At 41.7% G+C, this 21,094-nt stretch overlaps 1 long non-coding RNA gene across 1 annotated transcript in view; it reads right to left on the bottom strand.

Moving 5' to 3' along the window:
* Window positions 1-10,020: 10,020 nt before the first annotated feature.
* The window catches only part of LOC136015990 (uncharacterized), a 60,266-nt gene continuing 49,192 nt past the window's right edge, over window positions 10,021-21,094 (bottom strand). Inside the window, exons 3-5 of the long non-coding RNA XR_010613438.1 lie at window positions 15,354-15,500; window positions 12,681-12,799; window positions 10,021-12,473 (exon numbers count right to left, since the gene is read on the bottom strand). This is a non-coding gene — a long non-coding RNA (uncharacterized LOC136015990). The remainder of the gene's footprint in view (window positions 12,474-12,680; window positions 12,800-15,353; window positions 15,501-21,094) is intronic.

Here is a 21,094-nt window from a genome sequence, read left to right as displayed (position 1 = left end):
CCGTTCCTTACAGGAAGACAGAAGTTCCTGAATAGGAAAGGATGAGGCAGGAGTGCACATAAATCCAGCTGCCCTAGACCCAGAGGACAGGTCTTGCCTTGGTAGCCCTGTTTGGGATTTTTGCTCTTTGAATGCCTAGGAAAACTGGGCCAGCTCTTTCCATTCCTCTCACTGACAGAACGTATCTATATTCCTTGACCTTGGGGCACAGGGTTAAAAATAAGGCTCAGGGCCGTGAAAGATGCTATACTGATTAATTCTAGCAGGCATAGAGAGAGGGGCCCGTTTCAGTGGCTTTCTGAAACACGAAACAAACAGAATAATAGAAGTCAACTTCATGTAGTGAACAGCAGTTCAGAGAAAAGCCATGTTTGCAGTAGTGAGGGGTCTAACAATAGAAAACTTACTCTTATTTTGGGCCATGTATCTACACTCCCTGCTCATGACAGAAGGCATTCACAGATGTCCCGTTTGCTTGCTTGACCACTCGAAATGTGCAAAGGAAAATACCTTCATCTGAACCACCATTAAACTGGGCGACTCCTGCAGGAAGAAAAAGCATAGGCAGTGAAAGAAGGAATTAGGTGAACTCCAGGCTGCTGATGTCAGGATTAGGGAGGGGACTATAACCTACATGCAATGTCCAGCTCTGGAAATCGTTTGCCAGAAGCTCAGTAGCAGTGAATGGTCACATGTGTCTGAAGGAAAGCTGGCAAGGATAAGCCCTCCCAACCTACCTGCCTTGCACAGCATACACTTTACTGGCACTACTAGGTGAGTCAAAGCACTGGGTTGAAAGGATCTTCAACTTCACTCACTCTAGCACTTGCTATGTTGTAATACCAGCCTAGCTGTGCTTCTTAATGCTGGATCCTCAGACATTCACCAGTTTAGAGGGAGTCACCAAACTGAACGAGTATGAAAGGAGAACCTCACCACCATTTCATCTTCTCCAACAAATTCATGATGTCATTTTATATATATTTCACCAAACATTTTTTTTTTAAGGGTGAGAGATATTCGCAACAGAGGGAAAATGACATTTCTTTATCAGCTATGGTACATATAATGTGACATTCAAACACAAGTGCTACTCAGTAGCTTTTAAGTCACAGAAGGTGACTGAAAACACTTCTCTCTTTTGTAAAACAAAAGGAAAAAAATTAGAAAAAGAAATGTGATAGACAGTCCTCAGCAGAAAGATCCGCTTTGACTTAAAATATAGGGTAAGAAGTGTTAGAAATTTACAAGCACAAAGCCCATCTAGTAAGATTCTGAACAAATAGTAAGCCTAGCTAGGAAGAAGTGTTCCCATTAATGTATGGTTAGTTATGTCAAGGACAGTAAATGAAGCTGCCTTTCATATATCAGATTGATCCATCTAAATCAAGGCAAGCTATGCCATCAAAAATGCATTTTCATCATGTGTTACAGATCAAATAATAACAAATACAGAAGAACAATTAATAAACAATAACTCCCCTCTCCACCAGTAGCTGGTTAACTCACACATACTGCTTCTGTGCTATTCAGCTCCAAAGAGTGCTGGAGTAAACAGACTGTACATGTAAAGCTACAGACCTGCAAAGAAGCCAAAGAAAGGAAAAAGGATATTTATAGTTTTTAAGAACTGCTTGGGTTGAAAAACTACTCCCACACAACTGGCATAAAGCAACTGCAGCTACTGCGTGAGACCGTGCTGCTACCACCTGCAAATGAAAGCCAGGCAAAGTCAGCTGAGGAATAATTTAACATGAGCGTAAATAACTGAGTGAAATGGTGGATTCATCTTCTATATCCTTCAAATGAAAACAAGATGCTTTTCTGCCTGATCAGTTGTAGCCAAACACCGAACTGTACGGCTCCGTACAAATAGTGACTGGATGAAATTAAATGGTTTCCCTCTGATATTACAGTGCACAAATTTTAGGTCAGTGTTCAGTAAAGTGTTCAGGAATTTACTCACAGAACTCTGGCTATATTTGCATTACAGAGGATGTCCCAAAAGATATCTTTTCTTGAGCTGGGTGTCTCTGCTTAAAGCTGTTTGGGATTTAGGAAATCCAAAACCCAACATATAAGTCCCTGAAGAAGTTAGGTATATTCCAAACATTCATTACTCACATTGGTGATGGCACCTTCTTCTTGCCAAATAGCCCGGTGCTTGCAGCATTTATCTAGCTGTGAAGTCAGAATATTAGGGGTCACTTTAGGCTGAGGCTTTTGAACTCCAAATCTTATGAGAGTGCACAGACCATGAAGTTATAGAAGACTTTGTAACTGCTGTGCATCCAGGAATGGAACAATTGTGGGGCCAGAAACATCTCACGGTCATCTAGTGGTGAAGCTAGGAGGGGAAAGACTTAGGATTCCCATCTTTTCCTTTAGAAAAGTTTCTGGTTTGAAGTCAATAATTCGCTACCATAAATCACAATCTTACCTCCACAGGAGTGACCTTACCTGTGCACCACAATGTCCGACTCCATGTACCTTCAGCTCTCAGCTGACTGGCAGTCTCATTCCAGCAAGAGAGATGCAAAATGTTGGGGTATTTTCCTCTGAAAATCTCACAACTTGCTGCTTTATACATATTCCTGGGACATGAAAAAATCAACCCCAAATCCCACCTGGCCTGAGTAGGCTAGAACCATCCTTCCTCTTCACATGCAAGTGCCACAGACATTGGATTTGTGCGAAAAAGTGATGCTTCCTCTTATCTTCTCTAAGAGAACAGCGTTATCTATCTGCAAAAAGACTGAATTCCTCATTTACAGAGGTATCTGGCTGTGGTTCTGAATATATGTGTAAATATATATATATATATATGATTCTGTATATATCAATATCATTGTTCCAGACAAACCAATTTGTACCAGCTGGCAGAGGTGTCTCAGAAGTTAAATTGCATGTCAAAAATCCTAACTCTCCCTCCTACTCTGCTTTTGGACCCTAAGTACAGAACTCAGCTCTGCCATCACTCCTGGGACTGACCACTTTACTTTTCGTATGAAGATCTTCACACCTTACTTCAATTAGAGCTGTAATTCTTCAATGAGGACTCCAATCATTTGCCTCATGGGCAGAAATACACCCAAATTAACCAGCTGTATGACCAATATGAAAAAACTCAGCAATATCCTGTTACCTGGTTTGGCTTCTTCAGCCTCAATTTGAGTATAAGTGATAAGAATCCTCCATTGTCTCAAATAAAACACAAGGTTTTCCCACATCTCAATAAAGCATGCCCTTACAAGAGAACTGTCGTGCCATGGTACCAGCTGCCTGACAACAAAATGCAGGCTAGGTCAGGAGTAATATATGCTTAGTAAATATACCCAGAAATTCCATAAGTCCATACAGACTCTTAAGCATACATTTAAGTGTTTCCTTGGGTTACAGCTTTAATTACATATTTCATAACTTCAAAAGGGTCCATTTAAAATATATTTAGAAAAGAAATGTTAAATGTGTGTTCTCTTTGCCCACAGACTCTGTAGAAGGCTGTTTAAATTAATAGCCCAGAGAAAGATGTGTATAATGCCTACTGTAACAAGCCTACCCAAAGGTTAAATACAACAGAAAACAGACTTAAAATAGATTAACATTCACATTGAGACCCATAGTAGCATTGATTGCCACAGCTCCTATAAAATTCCACAGTCCTGTTCTAGTTTGCATCATGCAACAGTCTTGTCCATAACAGAAGATATTTCCCTGTGTGCTTCAGACAAATGCATTGTATACTTAAATGGAGGTGTCTAAAAGTCATATTATGAAAAGACAAATTAGCTTTGCATTCTGGCAGTCTCTGAGATAATGTTTCTGATGAGATCTGTTGAGAAAATAAAAGTGCAATGTTACTATTCCCAGCAAATCATTTCTCTATTGAGCCAGAGCTTACTTTCTAGGAGCTGGTTTGCTGGATTCCTAATGTGGTTTACCCTTGTTTACACTTGCCAGTGGAAATCTGGGTTGCAAAAACCAACTGTAAAATTAGTATCATCTATCTCTGGTGTTTAATAAGCATCACAAGCAGCAAATGCAGCTGTGCCCACTGAAGGCGGTGAAGCATTGAATATAAGCTGCTGCAGCTAACACAAGGCCTACCTATGGCACAGGTCATAGTGTGAAGCATCATCAGTGCTAGACCGTGGCTTTGTGTCACCAAAGTCCAAGACTAAGGTTTTGTCTGGGTAAGCTGAAGTGTGAACTTGTTCACTTGACAGATTTGCAGACTTCCAAGTGATCATTATTAGTGTTTGTGTACCCTCACATAGGCATTTCTAATCAAGCTGCACAAAGGGAGTATCAATTTCAGGGGTGAAACAAAGGTAAACCGAGAGCATGAGTGAACTGACAGAGCAAATACATCCATAAAGCATTATCAAAATGTATATATTCATTTTATGTTAATGTAAAATAAAAATATATTTCATATTATATAAACCCATTAATGGAAAATGCAGCTTTTGAAATGTTGACACTGTTTCTATATTTCTCCTTTTTATTTTTTTGCTGCTAAATACCCACACACTTTTGTCCCCTGAGAAAACACATCTTGGACACCACAGATTGTATTGTACATATTAGCAAAAAGATAAATGTTGCTGTGGAGAATGAAAAACCAAACCTTAAACTGAATATTCATGCTTTGATAAACTTCCAGAGCTTTTCCATAAAATGAAGCTTTCAGGTGAATACTTCATTTTGAAGTAAAGTGTTCCCTACACTGAAAACGTCTTTTTAGTGGCAAAAAAAAAAAAAATACAAAAAATAAATCTGTTTTACTTAAAAAGTTCTTATATGGTCATGATGAATACAAAAATGTAACAGTACAATGTACAGCAACGATCAGATCATCTCCATGCCATCTGCCCACGCCAGGGTTGTGTCATCTTCCTTTCCTCGCAGTGAAGAAATCGAGACACAGGAAAAGTAATGCTAAGGTTTTCCAGAATTCCTGGTGATTTGTAACATTTTGGAGTTTGAATGCACAGCAAATGACACTTAGATATTATTAATCAGAATTCACACAAGATGTCAGAATCCGGATCTCCTGAACCTGAATCCAGTGCCCTCAACTGAACACATAGCGTGGATCCTCCCCTTCCTGCTGGGGCTGCAGTACTGACTGGGCTTTAGAGCTGACTCAAGTCTCCTCTAAATTGCACTAGGGAGTGAGGAAATCTATCAGTTATAGCAGGTAGTGGAGTACACAAATAGGTGCACCTTCACCCCATCTGTGATGGACATCTTGCACTGTCTCGCAAAACAAGGTGAAATGTCCACAGGAGTTTTAGAATCACAGAATCCCAGAGTGGTTTGGGTTGGAAGGGACCTTAAGATGACCCAGTTCCAACCCCCTGCCACTAGATCAGGTTGCTCCAAGCCCCTGTGTCCAACCTGGCCTTGAGCACTGCCAGGGATGGGGCAGCCACAGCTTCTCTGGGCACCCTGTGCCAGCGCCTCAGCACCCACACAGGGAAGAGCTTCTGCCTTAGATCTAACCTGAACTTGCCCTGTGTCAGTTTGATCCCATCACCCCTTGTCCTATCGCTACAGCCCCTGACAAGTGCATTTCTTAAAGATAACATACCAGAATTATTTTGGAACTGCATATTGTGCTGATTCATTCTTCAGATGCTATTTTCAGATATTCTTATAAGCAGTGCATTCTGTCAGCATTATGAATGTGGCCAATTTGAGCTTCATGTAACAGTTTTAAAAGTCTTGCAAAGACTTAATAAATTTTGCAAATATTTAGAAAGAGAATTAATGTAATATATGTAAAGATCTGCACATATTTGATAATCTTGAACCAATTTAATAAATCCTGTCCAGTTTTAATAAACATTGGATTAGGGTTAAACTTATTACAAACAATAAATGAATAATGAAAATATTTAAAGTGGAGTGTATATACAGTACTTTTTAAATGTTAATTGTTTTTTAAGGATCAGGAAAATACCTGCAGGCCATGTGACAGATTTAAAAACTTTGTTATACAGGAAAATATCCACACAACCCATACTGTTAGCAACACGGCTACTTCTAACACACTAGAGAAGCATGATTTTGCTTACCCTCACAGAAACAAAACCTTGTTAGAATCACAGCTGTATTACAAGAATCTAAAGCAAACATGATCACAATCTGGGTGAAGAAAGGGAAAAAAAAACCAAAACACTGAATGTGTGAATGTATGAATTAGAATAATGGTCATAGAATGGTTTGGATTGGAAAGGACCTTAAGCTCATCCAGTTACAATCCCCTGCCATGGGCAGGGACACCTCCCACTAGAGCAGGTTGCCCAAGGCTCTGTCCAGCCTGGCCTTGAACCCTGCCAGGGATGGGGCATTTAATACTTCTTTGGGAAACAGAATTAACAGAAGAAAGTGCAACTAGAAGCATGTGCTTAAATCTACCTCTGTTTATGTGTATAGACACTTCTCAAGGGCAACACACCTGACATTATTAATTTGTAGTGAAGCCCAGCACATTGCATAACCTTGTGTAGGGCCATCCCAAGCTTCTCCATAATGTTCACCCTGGGGTACCCATTTTTCCAATCAAAGAAGGAAATCCTTCTGTTGAAAAAATTGCACCATTAACATTTCTCCCCCAAAAGTACCAATTTCAACAGAACTTTAATTGTGGAAGGTTTCTACACCCCCAGTGGAATGATTTGTTAATGTAAGAGAAAGCCACAAAAATCCCACATTACCTTCCCTTTTAGAACTGTTTTCTGGGATATCTGAGCCAAGAATGCTCTGTTATGGGCCTGTATTTCTGGGAGGTCCTTAAGAAAGAAAAAGAAGGGAGGATCTGGATGAAACTCAAAAAGATGCTTTTGACAATAAGAAGTACAACATCATAACTCTAAAGAGAAGTAAAATACAAGGTAAGTATTAAGAGGAGATGCAAGAAAATAGCAAATGTAAAAACCATCAAAATACAGATCCAAAGGATTTGGATGTTAGGATATGTGGGGGCTGGAGACACCAAAAAGGGATGTTTTGAGGGATACCTGCCAGTGTGGAAAGTTAAAACACCAAACAAGACACTCAAAGTTTCCTACTGACACCTTAAGAGGGCTCTTATTCTCCTCTTTTTTTCCCCCTAAATAATGTATTTACTACAGAGTGTGAAATACTATCCGTGCTCTAATGAGACACATGCTCACTGCAGAAAAGACAGAAACAATGAGTTTCATGTCATACCAGGACAGCTTCAGGGCAAAGTCCACACTAGTCTTGCAATTTGATTTCCATTTTACACTTCCATAGATAAGTTTTTGTGTGTTTGGAAACCAAAGACTGTTCCAGTAAATATATCCTATTGTAAAACACTATCAGGAGAAGTGGCATATCCTATGAGCAGTGATTTGATTCTTTAAGATGTTCAGGGGGAATCAGCAAACTCAGTCACTGCTTCAGCTGCCTTTCACAGTGGAAGCTGTCCTAGAGGTAGTATGAATGAGCTGGCAGCTAGTTGGAACTGAGAACTAACCATCTATCATTAAATAGCGGAAATCACAGTGATTCTGTAAACAGAAAATCAGGATACATTATTCTCTGGGCTCTTCTAGTAACTAAACAATTAAATAATATCATGCATATAAAAGTTGGGTGGAACTAAATATTCACCTTAATTAGGCAGAAAGATAGAGCAATATTGTTTCTGCCTATCTAATTTTCCATTGGTTAATGTTCTTCATTTTTATGGCAGAACTAAGTATCTGAAACAATTCATTATGAATCTTGGTTTATGAAAGCTAAGAATTATTCTGAGGAATATACAGCAGAGTAAGTGAAAAAACGTCCATTAGAGAAATGAAGAGGAAGACTATTACTAACTTGAAATTGCTGTAAATGAGCCTTTTATTGCCTGAGATTCGAAAGCCCACCAACCATAGCATCTCAATGCAGACAGAGCCAACAAAGTTTGCAAAAATCTTCCATTGCCTTCCTCCAACAGTGATTTTTCTGGTTGTACAGAGGCTTCCTTAGTCTCACTAAACTGGTATTCTAACAGAGTTGTTTCAAGCACGTAAGCCTGCAGTAAAATTATATTTAATTTACCAATCCCTTAGCAGACCTTTAGAATAGATTCTGTTAATATATCCTGCAGTGCAATAGCCCTTGTCCAGCTTCAGGTATGAAGCAGCAAGAACTGAATTTTAACCTGACTGCTAATCTGAGCACCAACATCACTGTAAGGAGGGTCTTTGCACCAGTATAACTGAGTTTGCCCTTCATGCTGCTATAGATCAGTGCCTAATAAAATCTTTCCTGAGTAAATACTGACGATGAGAGGAAGTCCTGAACAGATTGTTATAGTCCAACAGCTACAACTCTCTGTAGAACAAGCACCCATTCCCCACACTTTCCTTTAAACACTTCAGCCCTTTCCATACAAATGACCTAGAACAGTACAACAGCATTTTGCTTGGCAGGAAGAGGGTTAACTCCATGCTGCACCTTGATCACCAGCAGGTATCAAATTTTGTCAGTAAAGGAGATATCCTCCAAACAGGAAGAGACAAAGCACTGCTGAGATTCCCCCATCAAATACAATAGAATATGAAAGTATGGCTCAGTTTTAGCTCTGGCACCCAATAACAAGTCAGAACCCTGAGGGCACTGTCTTACTCAGAGATGTGAAATGCAAATGAACAGTAACATTGACAACTCAAGACCAAGCAAAAAACAAAGGACTTGAAAGCTACCTGGAAAGGTCTTGCATGAACACACAGCTTTTTTTGTTTTCACTTTTTGTGGGGCAGAAACGTAGTCATTTATGTGGAGAAGTTAGATGGGTAATTTTAGTGATCACTGCAGTCCCTGAGAATATTTTAGCAGAAAGAAAACCTTGAAATAGTAGTGTACAGATATCCTTTAACAGTGAAAGTCACAAAGAGCTCAGAAAAACAAGTTCAACATAAAAAGTTGTGTGTGAAACAGAATGGATGTATGCACTTTCCCAAAACTCAGTCACAGGACTTGCCAAAATATTTTCCTCCATGAGGATTTATACTTTAAGGGGAGAAAAATCTAAGTTAACATAGGTTTTCCCTGTCTGCCTCTAGCTTCTGTACAAATGCTCTAAGGAAGCCAGAGTAACTCACTTTTTTACACTTTTATAGTAAAATTAAATATCTGAAAGAGAAAAAAATAACCTAGTAAGAATCTTGGTTTATGAAGGCCAAGAAGTATTCTTAGTAAGCAGAGAAATAACAGCAAAAAGTCACATAGATCAAGACAGAAGTATTTTGGAATGCCTGTTTGGTTCACTCAACAAGACTCTCGGATGCCACGCAGATGCTTCACGAGAGGGATATGTGTGGCCATGTCATGCCCCACCATATCATTGACAAGGCCAAGCCAGGATTAAGGATGACCGCTTGCTGAGCCTTCAGCCCTAAGATGTGATCCAGCATGATGGGACCACTGACTACTATCTCCAGCATTCCAAGCTGCAACTTGGGATGCAGCTCAGGCACAGAGCAGTTTATCATCAAGGTACACACCAGCCCTCCCTGTTTTCACCGTGGGAGGAAACCCAGGCACAAAGGAACCTCAGCATCTTTGGCAGCCACCCCACAGTGGTCCATTGCAGAGACACCCACCCGTTGTCAAGGCAGAGACCGAGAAAGTAAAACAAGAGGATGAACAGCAGTCCCATGGTTAGCACAACACCTACTGAAACCTGTGAGGAAGGTTTGCAACCGGTCTAAAAACAAGTGGTTCTGGGTGGGGAGTTTGTTACACAGTGAAAAGTCAGGGTTCATATTTACAAACCTTTCTGCAAAAGTGGGGCCAAATTTCAGTAACCAAATGTCAAGGTTGAATTTAACATTCTCAGGACTAGGGGTTGGACTAGACAGTCTCCAGAGGTCCCTTCCGACCCTCATGATTCAGTGAAGACAGGGTAGAGTACTTTATTAGAAACTGAGGCCAGGGTCATGCAAATTTGGCCTCTGTTATCTGAAATGTGAAGAACAGAAAAACCTACAGAAAAACTCAGGAGACCTAAGACTAATAAAAAATACAAAGTTGTTGTGAACCCAGAGACAGGAGTGTCTGAGGAACAATAGCTTCAAAGCCAGGGGAAGGGTAATTGCTCGCTGTTAAACCGGTAGAACATCTAGTGGAAGTAGTGACTGGGGGAAAGATGTCAAAAAGCAATGAACTAATAAACAAGTGGAAAAGAAATAGTGAGAGCCCTTCCTGGACTGCAAACATTCTCCTCTTTTTTCCCCAGCAGCTGGTACATTTCCTGCTTTCTTGTCCTTGTGTGCATGTGCAGTCACATCTCTCGGGGGTTTTTGTCTTAGCTAGACCGCTCAGAGGTGAACGGGGAGGTTCAAATGAAATGTCTCTTTGTTGAATATTGGAGGGACAAAAGAAAACAGAAAGTGGTTTTATGGCACGGCAGTCAATTCAGGAGCATAAAGCACCTGGTATTGGCACGTTTTGCATATGTCCTAGTGCAAGCATACGCATACTTCTTTATTCCATCAGGAGATTTCTTGAAGTTCTTGTCTCTCTGCCTCCCTCCTTCGCATCCAAAGAGACAAAATCCCTTTGTTGACACATAGGTCCTACCTTACCTGATAGCCAGTGACCCTCAGATGCCCACTCATATCCCTGGCTGTTTTCCATAAATATCCTCTTTCCCGCAACAGAAGGACTGAGTTGTGAGCTGCTGAAGCTCTCACAACTCAAGCAGTGTTTGTCTAGTTTGCATTTGAAGCCTACCACTTGCTGCTGTTTGCACAGTATCCAAAGAAAGTTGGCTGACCAGGTAAGTCAGATACATGAAGGACTTTGGGCTGAATGCCTCGTCCCAAGACCAATTACCAGAAGTGTCTGACTGATGCCACATGATGAATTGCTCTCTCCTGGCCACGCTGGTGATGGAGGGAGCCTAAAAACTTGGTTGCATTGCTCTGAACCTCCTTGTGATGGCCACACATTTAGCTGCCTTGTACTACACGAAGGCAAATTCAAGCTCTAAGCAGGGCAGTTCAGATCAGGAAGTCTCCAAAAAACATGCTTGTTCCTAATTCTCTTTTAGGATCTGATAGTCAGGATAACATCACACTGTGCAAACAATACATCTGAGCAATTCCATGTGCTCTGCCCACAGAACGTGCCTCAAGGTCCCTTGAGAACTGCATGGAGAAAAGCACACACCGCTTAGCAGATACATCACTACACACAAATGTATTCCATTCCTTTCCCAATAAGGCCTTCTAAATTTGTTAGAAAGTATTTGCAGAGAAAATGAAAGGAGCCCCTGGCATCAGAAGTCCTTGGAGAGTAAGCTATGCACTGGCTAAAGGCTCTGCTGATCACAGTTGGAAGGACAGCCTGACTTTATCAGGAGGATCAAGGAGAAAAAGAGATGGAATATGGAAAAGGTTGGAGGAAGATAAAAAGGAGGAATTTATCCATCAAGGTCAGTTAATTGGAGAGAAGTTTCTGCACTGGGGTGGCTGGAAGCAGCATTAATCCAAGCCAAAATTTTGCCCTTTGGCACTTTATGTGTTCCTCTGGCAAAGCTTTTACATTGCCATAGAAAAGAAGGGTATATTTTGGTACTGAATGATTCTGGGGCAGGTTTTTCTCTCCATATGTTTGCATAAATCTACAGAGGGCAATGGAGTTACACCACCGCATGTTGGTGTGAGATCAGAGGCAAGCTCAGTATCTCACCTTGTCTGACAGACTCTTTGACTCATTTCACTCTTCTTGACTCTGCCAGCATTCCGAGGTCAAAGACCATGCCCAAATCTAAAGTCAGTGGTAACTCAGACACTGTATTTTAAAGACATAGGCTCCCTTTTTAAATAATGCATTATTTAAAATACACTTTCCTTTGTGTTATCCTTCCTACCACATCCAAATGATCTTGACATGTGCTAGGGGGCACACATGTTTCCGGAAGGAGGGATCCCATTTCCTTTACACCAGTTTCCGTAGCATCGTCATCATCATCATCTGCTTATTTCTGCCCTTGATCACATCCTCTGAAAAGCTGGCAGATGTGAAACCTGAGCTGCCCATGGGCCTCCACACATCCCATAGCAGTAGGTATCCAAAATGGTTCAGATCATCTCTGATTTCTCTATGGGTCATATATCTCCTTCAGAAAAAGGGTGGGGAGCAGATGTGCAAAACAGAGAGAGGGAGACTATGATAGTCATATTTCTCTTCCACAGAAGGGAGAGATGAGTGTGTGCATTGGAGTAGGGAGGGAGAAAGATTAGATGCAGAAGAGCAGCAGAAATCTGAAACACGGGTCAGATTTGATACATTAACAGTGCGCAAAAGTTTCTTAGTGAGAACATTTCCCTTTGGGTGATTTAACAAATGTAAGCTGGATCAAGTCTCCATTATGCAAGAAATATGTTGGGTTTCTTCTCTCAAATGGCTGGGGAAAGCTGGATATACTCCCATCCTATAAACTGGAATCAGAAATAAATCGAGAGATTTATAAATTGGAGGTGCAATTCTTCAGCTACATTGGTTTAAAGACTGTGAAATGAATGACTAAAGCATTCACTCACAGTGTTTTATGAAGCAGATCTAATGTGCAGGTTTTGTGACCTGCAGTGACTTTAACTTCTCAGTAAATCAAAAAGCTTAACAAATATTAAGATGGCAAAGATTACCTGTGTGTGCCAGATTTCATCTTTTATCCGTTATCATTTAGGAAATGAAAAGCTTGAGTCGGAAATCAGACAGGCAGACATGTGACACAGGCGGTCTGGCAGCCCCACAAGACAAGAACCTGCAGGAGACACAGAAACTACACATTCGCTGATTAGTTTTTAGTCCTTAAGAAATGGCTCTTTTCATTGTTATTATTATTAGTGACCAATGAGCTTTAGAATCAGAGCAATTCTTATCTAAATTCCACGGTAATGAAGATTCATTATTGCAGGCTAGAGGAAGCAGCTGGTTGTGTAGCTCAGGCTTAGGGGCAGCTCCATACACAAGTGAGCTTTGGAGATGTTGTGGACAGCACCCATTTGACAACACATAGGACAAAGAGTTCTTTTCCAGCCTCGGCCCAGAATGGTAGGGAACTGGCTGCCAGATGATATCTTGGATGAGCCACAGATTAGAGATCCTTCCTGGGATGCAGGAGGTAGCTGTCCCAGCAGAAAGGCCTGCCCTTCATGTCTACAGCCCTCCAAATACTCCACGGGCCTTAAGGGTGAAACTCTGCTCTTGTGAGACCTCACCTGGAGCATTGTGTGCAGTTCTGGTGTCCTCAACATAAAAAGGACATGGAACTGCTGGAACAAGTCCAGAGGAGGCCACGAGGATGATCAGAGGACTGGAGCACCTCCCGTATGAAGACAGGCTGAGGAAGTTGGGGCTGTTCAGCCTGGAGAAGAGAAGGCTGCGTGAGACCTCATAGCAGCCTTCCAGTACCTGAAGGGGGCCTATAGGGATGCTGGGGAGGGACTCTTCGTCAGGGACTGTAGTGACAGGACAAGGGGTAACGGGTTCAAACTTAAACAGGGGAAGTTTGGATTGGATATAAGGAGGAAATTCTTTCCTGTTAGGGTGGTGAGACACTGGAATGGGTTGCCCAGGGAGGTTGTGAGTGCTCCATCCCAGGCAGTGTTCAAGGCCAGGTTGGATGAAGCCTTGTGTGGGATGGTTTAGTGTGAGGTGTCCCTGCCCATGGCAGGGGGGTTGGAACTGGATGATTTTAAGGTCCTTTCCAACCCTAACTATTCTATGATTCTATGATTCTATGATATTTGTATTCTACCTCAGCTTTTAACACATTCCAAACTAAGGGCTGAGGGAGTCATCTTGAGATTGATATTTAATGCTTAAGTAGAGTCACAGAATCACAGAATCCCAAGGGTTGGAAGGGACCTAAAAAGATCATCTAGTCCAACCCCCCTGCAAGAGCAGGGTAACCTACAGTACATCACACAGGAACTTGTCCAGGCGGGCCTTGAATATCTCCAGTGTAGGAGACTCCACAACCCCCCTGGGCAACCTGTTCCAGTGCTCTGTCACTCTTACAGTAAAGAAGTTCTTCCTGATGTTAACGTGGAACTTCCTATGTTCCAGTTTACACCCATTGCCCCTTGTCCTATCACTGGATATCACTGAAAAAAGCCTAGCTCCATCATCCTGACACCTACCCTTCACATATTTGTAAACATTGATGAGGTCACCCCTCAGTCTCCTCTTTTGCAAGCTAAAGAGACCCAGCTCCCTCAGCCTCTCCTCATAAGGGAGATGTTCCACTCCCTTAATCATCTTTGTGGCTCTGCGCTGGACTCCTTCAAGCAATTCCCTGTCCTTCTTGAACAGAGGGGCCCAGAACTGGACGCAATATTCCAGATGCGGCCTCACCAAGGCTGAGTAGAGGGGGAGGAGAACCTCTCTTGACCTACTAACCACTCCCTTTCTAATGCACCCTAAGATGCCATTTGCCTTCTTGGCCACAAGAGCACATTGCTGGCTCATGGTCATCCTCCTATCCACCAGGACCCCCAGGTCCCTTTCCCCTTCACTACTTTCCAGCAGGTCAACCCCCAACCTGTACTGGTACATGGGGTTGTTCTTCCCCAGATGCAAGACTCTACACTTGCCCTTGTTAAATTTCATCAAGTTTCTCCCCGCCCAACTCTCCAGCCTGTCCAGGTCTCGCTGAATGGCAGCACAGTCCTCTGGTGTGTCAGCCACTCCTCCCAGTTTTGTGTCATCAGCAAACTTGCTGAGGGTGCACTCAGTTCCCTCATCCAGGTCATTGATAAAAATATTAAACAGCACCGGTCCCAGCACCGACCCCTGAGGAACTCCACTAGTCACAGACCTCCAGCTAGATTCTGCGCCATTGACCACAACTCTCTGCCTTCTTCCTTTCAACCAGTTCTCGATCCACCTCACTACTTGATCATCAAGCCCACACTTCCTTAGCTTATCTATGAGGATGCTGTGGGAGACAGTATCAAATGCCTTACTGAAATCAAGAAAAACTACATCTACCGCTCTACCATCATCCCTCCACCTAGTCACTTCCTCATAGAAGGCTATAAGGTTGGTCAGATTTTTCCAAACATTTGCTGATTTATGAAATCAGCATCAGCTCTGCTGGTGGGATACTGAGGTGGAATGGATAAGGCCTGCTTCAAGGCCATAGAGTAATGTAGAAACCGAATCACAACAAGAATTTGAGCCTAAGATCCAGCCACAAACCCAAACCAAATAGCTCTATTAGCTTGTCACACACACATGCAGTATTTCTTTCTTCTGCATACAAAAATGAAGACAATCCCAAAGGCTAGGCAACCTCCATAACAAAATCAGACCTGTAACAACCACATCAGCTATGGGCGCCATTGCAGGCTCCTGGTTTGCGCAAGTCGTCTTTGCTCCAAGAAGGTCTTCTACCACCGTAGCCCCCTGTCCCAGCTTCCATAAGATTTATGGCCATCTTTTCCTCTTCCACCTGACAGCTGAAGATGAATATAAGTTAAGCATATATTGAAGTGCAGGGAGAAAGAGAATGGAAATGGAAAGAATTTCATAAAATGGAGGTTCCATTTTTTCCTCAGAATGTAGGATCTCAATTTAAAAATGGCATTATTTTTCTTCAATTCTGAAGTGACGCTATAGCTGTTTAATAAGATGGACATAGATCTAAGGCACATAAAATAACAACACAGTTCTCCTTTCGTCTGATACAAAAAAATAGGAAGAAAAGAAAAGCATTCGGTGTTGGAATATAGAACTGGGTTTAAACTGTTATTTACTATACAATTGTGCCTCTGTCACAGCCTGAAAGCCTGTGACCATAGGCCAGAAGCTGACAAAGTCAAGTGCACCATCACTTCTTGGTGTGCACTGGTCAGAAAAAAGCATCCCTTCAACTGGGAAAGGTCAGCTTCACTGCAACAGCATAAGCAGTTCGCCATCAAGCAATATTTGGCCCAAAATAAGTCTACATATCCAAATAAATTACCAAGCTGACTGCAGGTAAATCAACAAGGAAGTTTATATACTAACTAATAACAACAACAAAATAGTTCAAGTATCAAACTTCAAAGAAAGAAACCGTGGGACCACATATGTTAAATGAAGAGTATTGCTGAAAGTCTAAATATGTATTAGTGCTCCATTCCATCAGATCCGTCCTAAAACTCCAGGGGAAATTATTAATGATTAATAATTGTCATGAAAGTCAGGCCATCTCCTGTGGAAAAGATAGAAATACAAGTCTCCAGGGCTGTGCAGACAGACATTTGTATTATAATATCCTTGCTTAGCGTATAGATATAGACATATTTGATATATTTGATATAATTAATAGATATATTTGATATAATTAATAAATAACAAGATATTTATGGAATCCCTGCATCTGCCTTCTATTTTTAGACTTCTGGATTTATCATTAAAGGAAGTTGTGAGCTGATGGCCCTGTACTGGAATGTGAACAGAGCAAACTCTGTCAACAACTGGCGAAGGGCTCAAAGGTAACTCTACAATCTGCTCTGAGCAAGGGATGCTGTGTATCTCTGTTCTGCTAGAAACATATTGCAACTCAGCAAGTCCATTTTCTGCCATGCTCTCCCTGACTTTGGGAAGTTATTTCAGCATGTCGCATGGCATGCAGGCAGCACTGCCACACACTCAGCCTGAGCCTCTGGCCCATGGAAGGTGTATGGGATGAGGGCAGCTTACTTTCTGTGTCTTACTCGCTTCTACATCACTCCTACCCTCACCGCTCTGGAGTAAACCCTTGTTCTTCACACCAAAAACATGGCCTCTGCAACAGAGTCTGAAGAAGGAATTAACTGGCACTTCTCTGTCTTCACTTACCAGCCCTGGATTCCAAAGGAAAGGTATTGACAAAACCACACACACACACAGAGCCTCAAAACCAACAAAACCCCAACCTTACAGTGTACGGTTTCACCACCATGCTTGCCCACCTTACTCCAAAGCCTGAAATGACATGTAAGGACAGACTTGCTGTTAAAGATGCAAATGTTAGTGTGTGAACAGAGCAGGATGGGGTGAAATCCTGTTTCACCATAATGCGGGATAGTATTCCTTAAAGAAGCACAGCTGGTTGCACTAGTACACGTATCTGAGCCCTTATTTTCACAGTCTTTGTTTAAACTTATCTAAGAAAAGACACCACCATATTGCTCTCTGCTCCCACCCATTACCAGAACTGGTTTTAAATGGTGTCTGCACACCCACCGCTGACCTTGTAGAAGCTCATAAAGGAAGCATTACTGAGCAGAATCAGAAGCTGTGGCACAAAAGCAGAGAACCTGCAGAAACAGCGAAGAAAAAGAAATTGTGTTGACAGATAAAAGTAGGAAGCTTTCATCTTCTATGTGGACAAGTCTGAGTAAGGAGTATGGCATGTCCATGAAGACATTTACACAAACCACATGCAGGGGCACTGTGTTCTTGCTAGCTGCAGGGTGAGTCACTTTAATTATGGAAGTTCTGCTATTAAATGGGCTTTAATAAGTAAATGCATTGCTATTTCTTTAGCTCTTATTATGATTTAATTTACCTATTCATTTTTCTGTTCTTTGAGTTCTTACTAAAATGAATAGCTGGCATCTCCTAGGCCTGTTCCCTTTTGTATTCTTGCCAATAGAATAACATCACAACATTTTGTAGTAATGCTCTTTGGGCCGTTGGAGATAGAAAATGTCAAGTACCTTTTATATGCAATTCTAATATTTGCTTTACTCTCCATTGTTTCTAATATCCCCTGAGAACCTTGAAAGAAACATTATTTCCTTAACAAGTTTGGCCTTTCTTCCTTCTACTTAGCAAATCATTTTCTTGGGGCCTTATTACTTGCCAGTCTAGACTACAAGCAACTGCCACAAAATATTGCTGTTCATGTATGTCCGGGCTAGAGAAAAGAATCTAGAAACAAATAAGCATCTCTCTTGTTTTCTTCCTAATTTGTTGGCACTCTGCAAAGAAGAACAATGGAGAACAGTTCCTCACATCCTGAGCTGATTGCATCTGAGTTAAACTTCTATTACACTTTAGCAATCCCTTAATACTTCAATTCTCCAGCTATAAAAATAGGCCTATGATGATAATCCTGTACTACCTTGTTATTTAAAATGAGAGGAGCAATAATATTTGATGGAAAGTCTTGTGGACACCTCTTTAACTTTTGGGAAATGCCCACACTTGGGAGCCCAACATGTATGACAGTGTACTACAGAGGCGTAATGTAAGCTGATCAAGTGAATGAAGTTAAATGGACTCCTAGATTTCATTTTCTAGGTTGCAGAGCTACATGCTTTTGATTCATTTTCTTCAGCAGTTTTTTGTTGTTGCCATTTTGGGTTTTTTTCCAGAACACAAAAATTTTCACTTGGAAATATCTTTATAGGTACTAAATGTCTTTTAGCTGTTTAGTGCCAGGATTACATTCCTCAGAGTGGACACATGAAAGTCCTTAATCAAAGTCCCTTAGCACGTGACATGTGGGGTTTAAAATCTTTCCATGGGATTGCATGGGTTTAAACTTCAGCCATTAGGCCCATGAGATACCATAGAGCTGGGTATCACAGGGACCTGGACTTGAATCCCCTTGGTTCCCTCTTATCTATGTCCTTCATTGCCCTCTAGCCTGGTGAAGAGAAACTGTTTCCAGGTTTTCTTCCCTGCAATATAAATGGGAAAATAGGCAAAGGTGGTTGAGGTTGGAATTTACTTGTGACAGCACATCTGCAAACATGCCTTTCAGGACAATATCTTTCTAGCACACCATGATTTTTAGAACTTGCATATATTTAAGAACTGCGGAGACTGGAAACTCCTAGTTTCTTTCAAGGTTATGGGAGGAGAGGAAGGAGGCTGAGCTGAAGTGTTTATGGGAGGTAACACATATAATTGAAGCTCACAAACTGTCCAGGATGCCACTTGCAAAGGCAGAGAGACAACAAAGAGCAGAACACCCTGCTTGCATTGCACAGACCTTCATTGCTTTCAAATGCTGCTTTCTAAAGAAAGGACATACAGCAAGTAACTCATCTGACAGGCCAAAGGAGTCACAATGGCTACTTAATTATGAAACTCTCCTAGGCGTTTATATATTAATTCATGGTCTAATGTGGTGTCAAGCTGAGGCGAATAAAGGTTAACATATTCTATTAGCCCCAATTGTCACAAGAATTTCATAGAATCATTCAGGTTGTAAAAGACCTTTGAGATTGTTGAGTCCAACTGTTAACCTAACACTGCCAAATCTACCACTAAACCACGTCCTGAAGTGCCACATCTATATGTCTTTTTAATAACTCCAGGGATGGTGACTCACCACTGCCTTGAACAGCCTTTCCAGTGCTTCACAAACCTTTCGGTGGAGAAACTTTTCCTAATAACCAACCTAAACCTCCCCTGGTGCAACTTGAGGCAGTTTCCTCTCTGCCTATTGCTTGATACTTGGAAGTAGAGACCAGCACCCACCTCACTCCATCCTCCTGTCAGGCACTTGTAGGGAGCGATCAGGTCCTCCCTGAGCCTTCTCTTCTCCAGACTGAACCCCCCAGGTCCCTCAGCCGTCCCCCATCACACTTGGGCTCCAGGCCCTGCACCAGCTCCGTTGCCCTTCTCTGGCCCCGCTCCAGCCCCGCAATGTCTGTGTTGTAGCTAGGGTCCAGAACTGAACACAGGATTTGAGGTGCAACTTCACCAGTGCCAAGTACAGGGAGACAAGCATTTCCCTGGCCCTGCTGGCCATGTCAAACAATATGGTCCATTAAATGTTGAATCTAATAATTTTTATTATGTTCACCATAATAGAAATTATTCCTATAAACATGATCTGAATAGCTGTGATTTATTAATGTAAATATAAGTTTAATTGGCAATTGATTTCAACTGAGCCTCACTCTGAACAGTAGGTTGTGTTGTAAGCCACGTAATGGAGTCAATATCCAAAATTAAAGATGGAACTCCAAGGCAGGATATGCTTGTCAGTATTCTCAATTTGTATCCCTGCCTCCCACTGTGTAAGAGCAGCACTCCTGTTCATCATGGAATTCCATTCCCCTCTGTCAAAGAAGATTAGAAAACCTGTCTCCCACAAAATTCCAATAGTTAAAGATCTCTCTTAGAAAGTATTGCTGAGTAGAAGTTAAGAGGGCTCCCCCAGGACAGAGAACAGTGTGGAACAGCTCTGCTACCGTGTATGGGAAATGCCATAAGAAGCCCATATTGAGGAGCTGCAGTAAAACACGTCACAAGATACCAAGATGAAAGAAACCAACTCTTAGCCAGAAACCACCAACACCAAACTCACCCTCCTGAGGTTCCCCTTCACCATATCCCTGCTGCTGCACATGGTACATCCTGCTCCCCACAGTTGTATCTACGGTTCCCTATCAGAGCCATGCTGACCCAGGAGCACCCCACACAGCACCACCCTTTGCTGTCACAACAGGGCCACTTAAATTCTTCATGACTCGGTTTTCTCCCTCTATACAACAGGGAAAAAACCTGCAGTCTTGGCAGAGATCTGTGAACCTTAATTCACTAATGTCTATAAACCCCTCTGAGGTTCTTATTTGGAAGGCACTGCAAAAACGCAAAGTATTATCACTGATTCAAACTGACCTTCCCCTTGAAATATCACCATTTGAGCTATAATTCCAAATCCCGACTCTAACCAAGTGCTACGCTGTGGGATTAACCACATTAATGCTTAAAGCTGTTGCTCTTTTTTTTTTCCCCCCAGTGTTCACAAGCTAATGCTTGTAGGGGTCTAATCTTGGACAATTCCTTAATGATACAGATTTTCAGCTGAAAATTACTGCTACATTTTCCTGACTTGTAACAGATTTTAGTCTCACAGCTCATACAAATGTTGGAAAGTTATTTAATTCTAAATCTAACATTTTCTGGATAGTCCTTCCTAATTTGAGTGTCTCTATCTGTTGTCTGCACACAAACTGTAAATCATTGTATTAAGAGTGATTACACACCCACTGACACAGAAAATTCGTGATCGGGTTGTGAGACATAAGAGGTTTACCAGATTGAATGTGGCATGGCCACA

The sequence above is a fragment of the Lathamus discolor genome, chromosome 5, assembly GCF_037157495.1.
Source record: "Lathamus discolor isolate bLatDis1 chromosome 5, bLatDis1.hap1, whole genome shotgun sequence".
Lineage (NCBI taxonomy): Eukaryota > Metazoa > Chordata > Aves > Psittaciformes > Psittacidae > Lathamus > Lathamus discolor.
The sequence above is the reverse complement of the archived record's forward strand: the minus strand, read 5'-3'. Positions and strand labels throughout refer to the sequence as shown.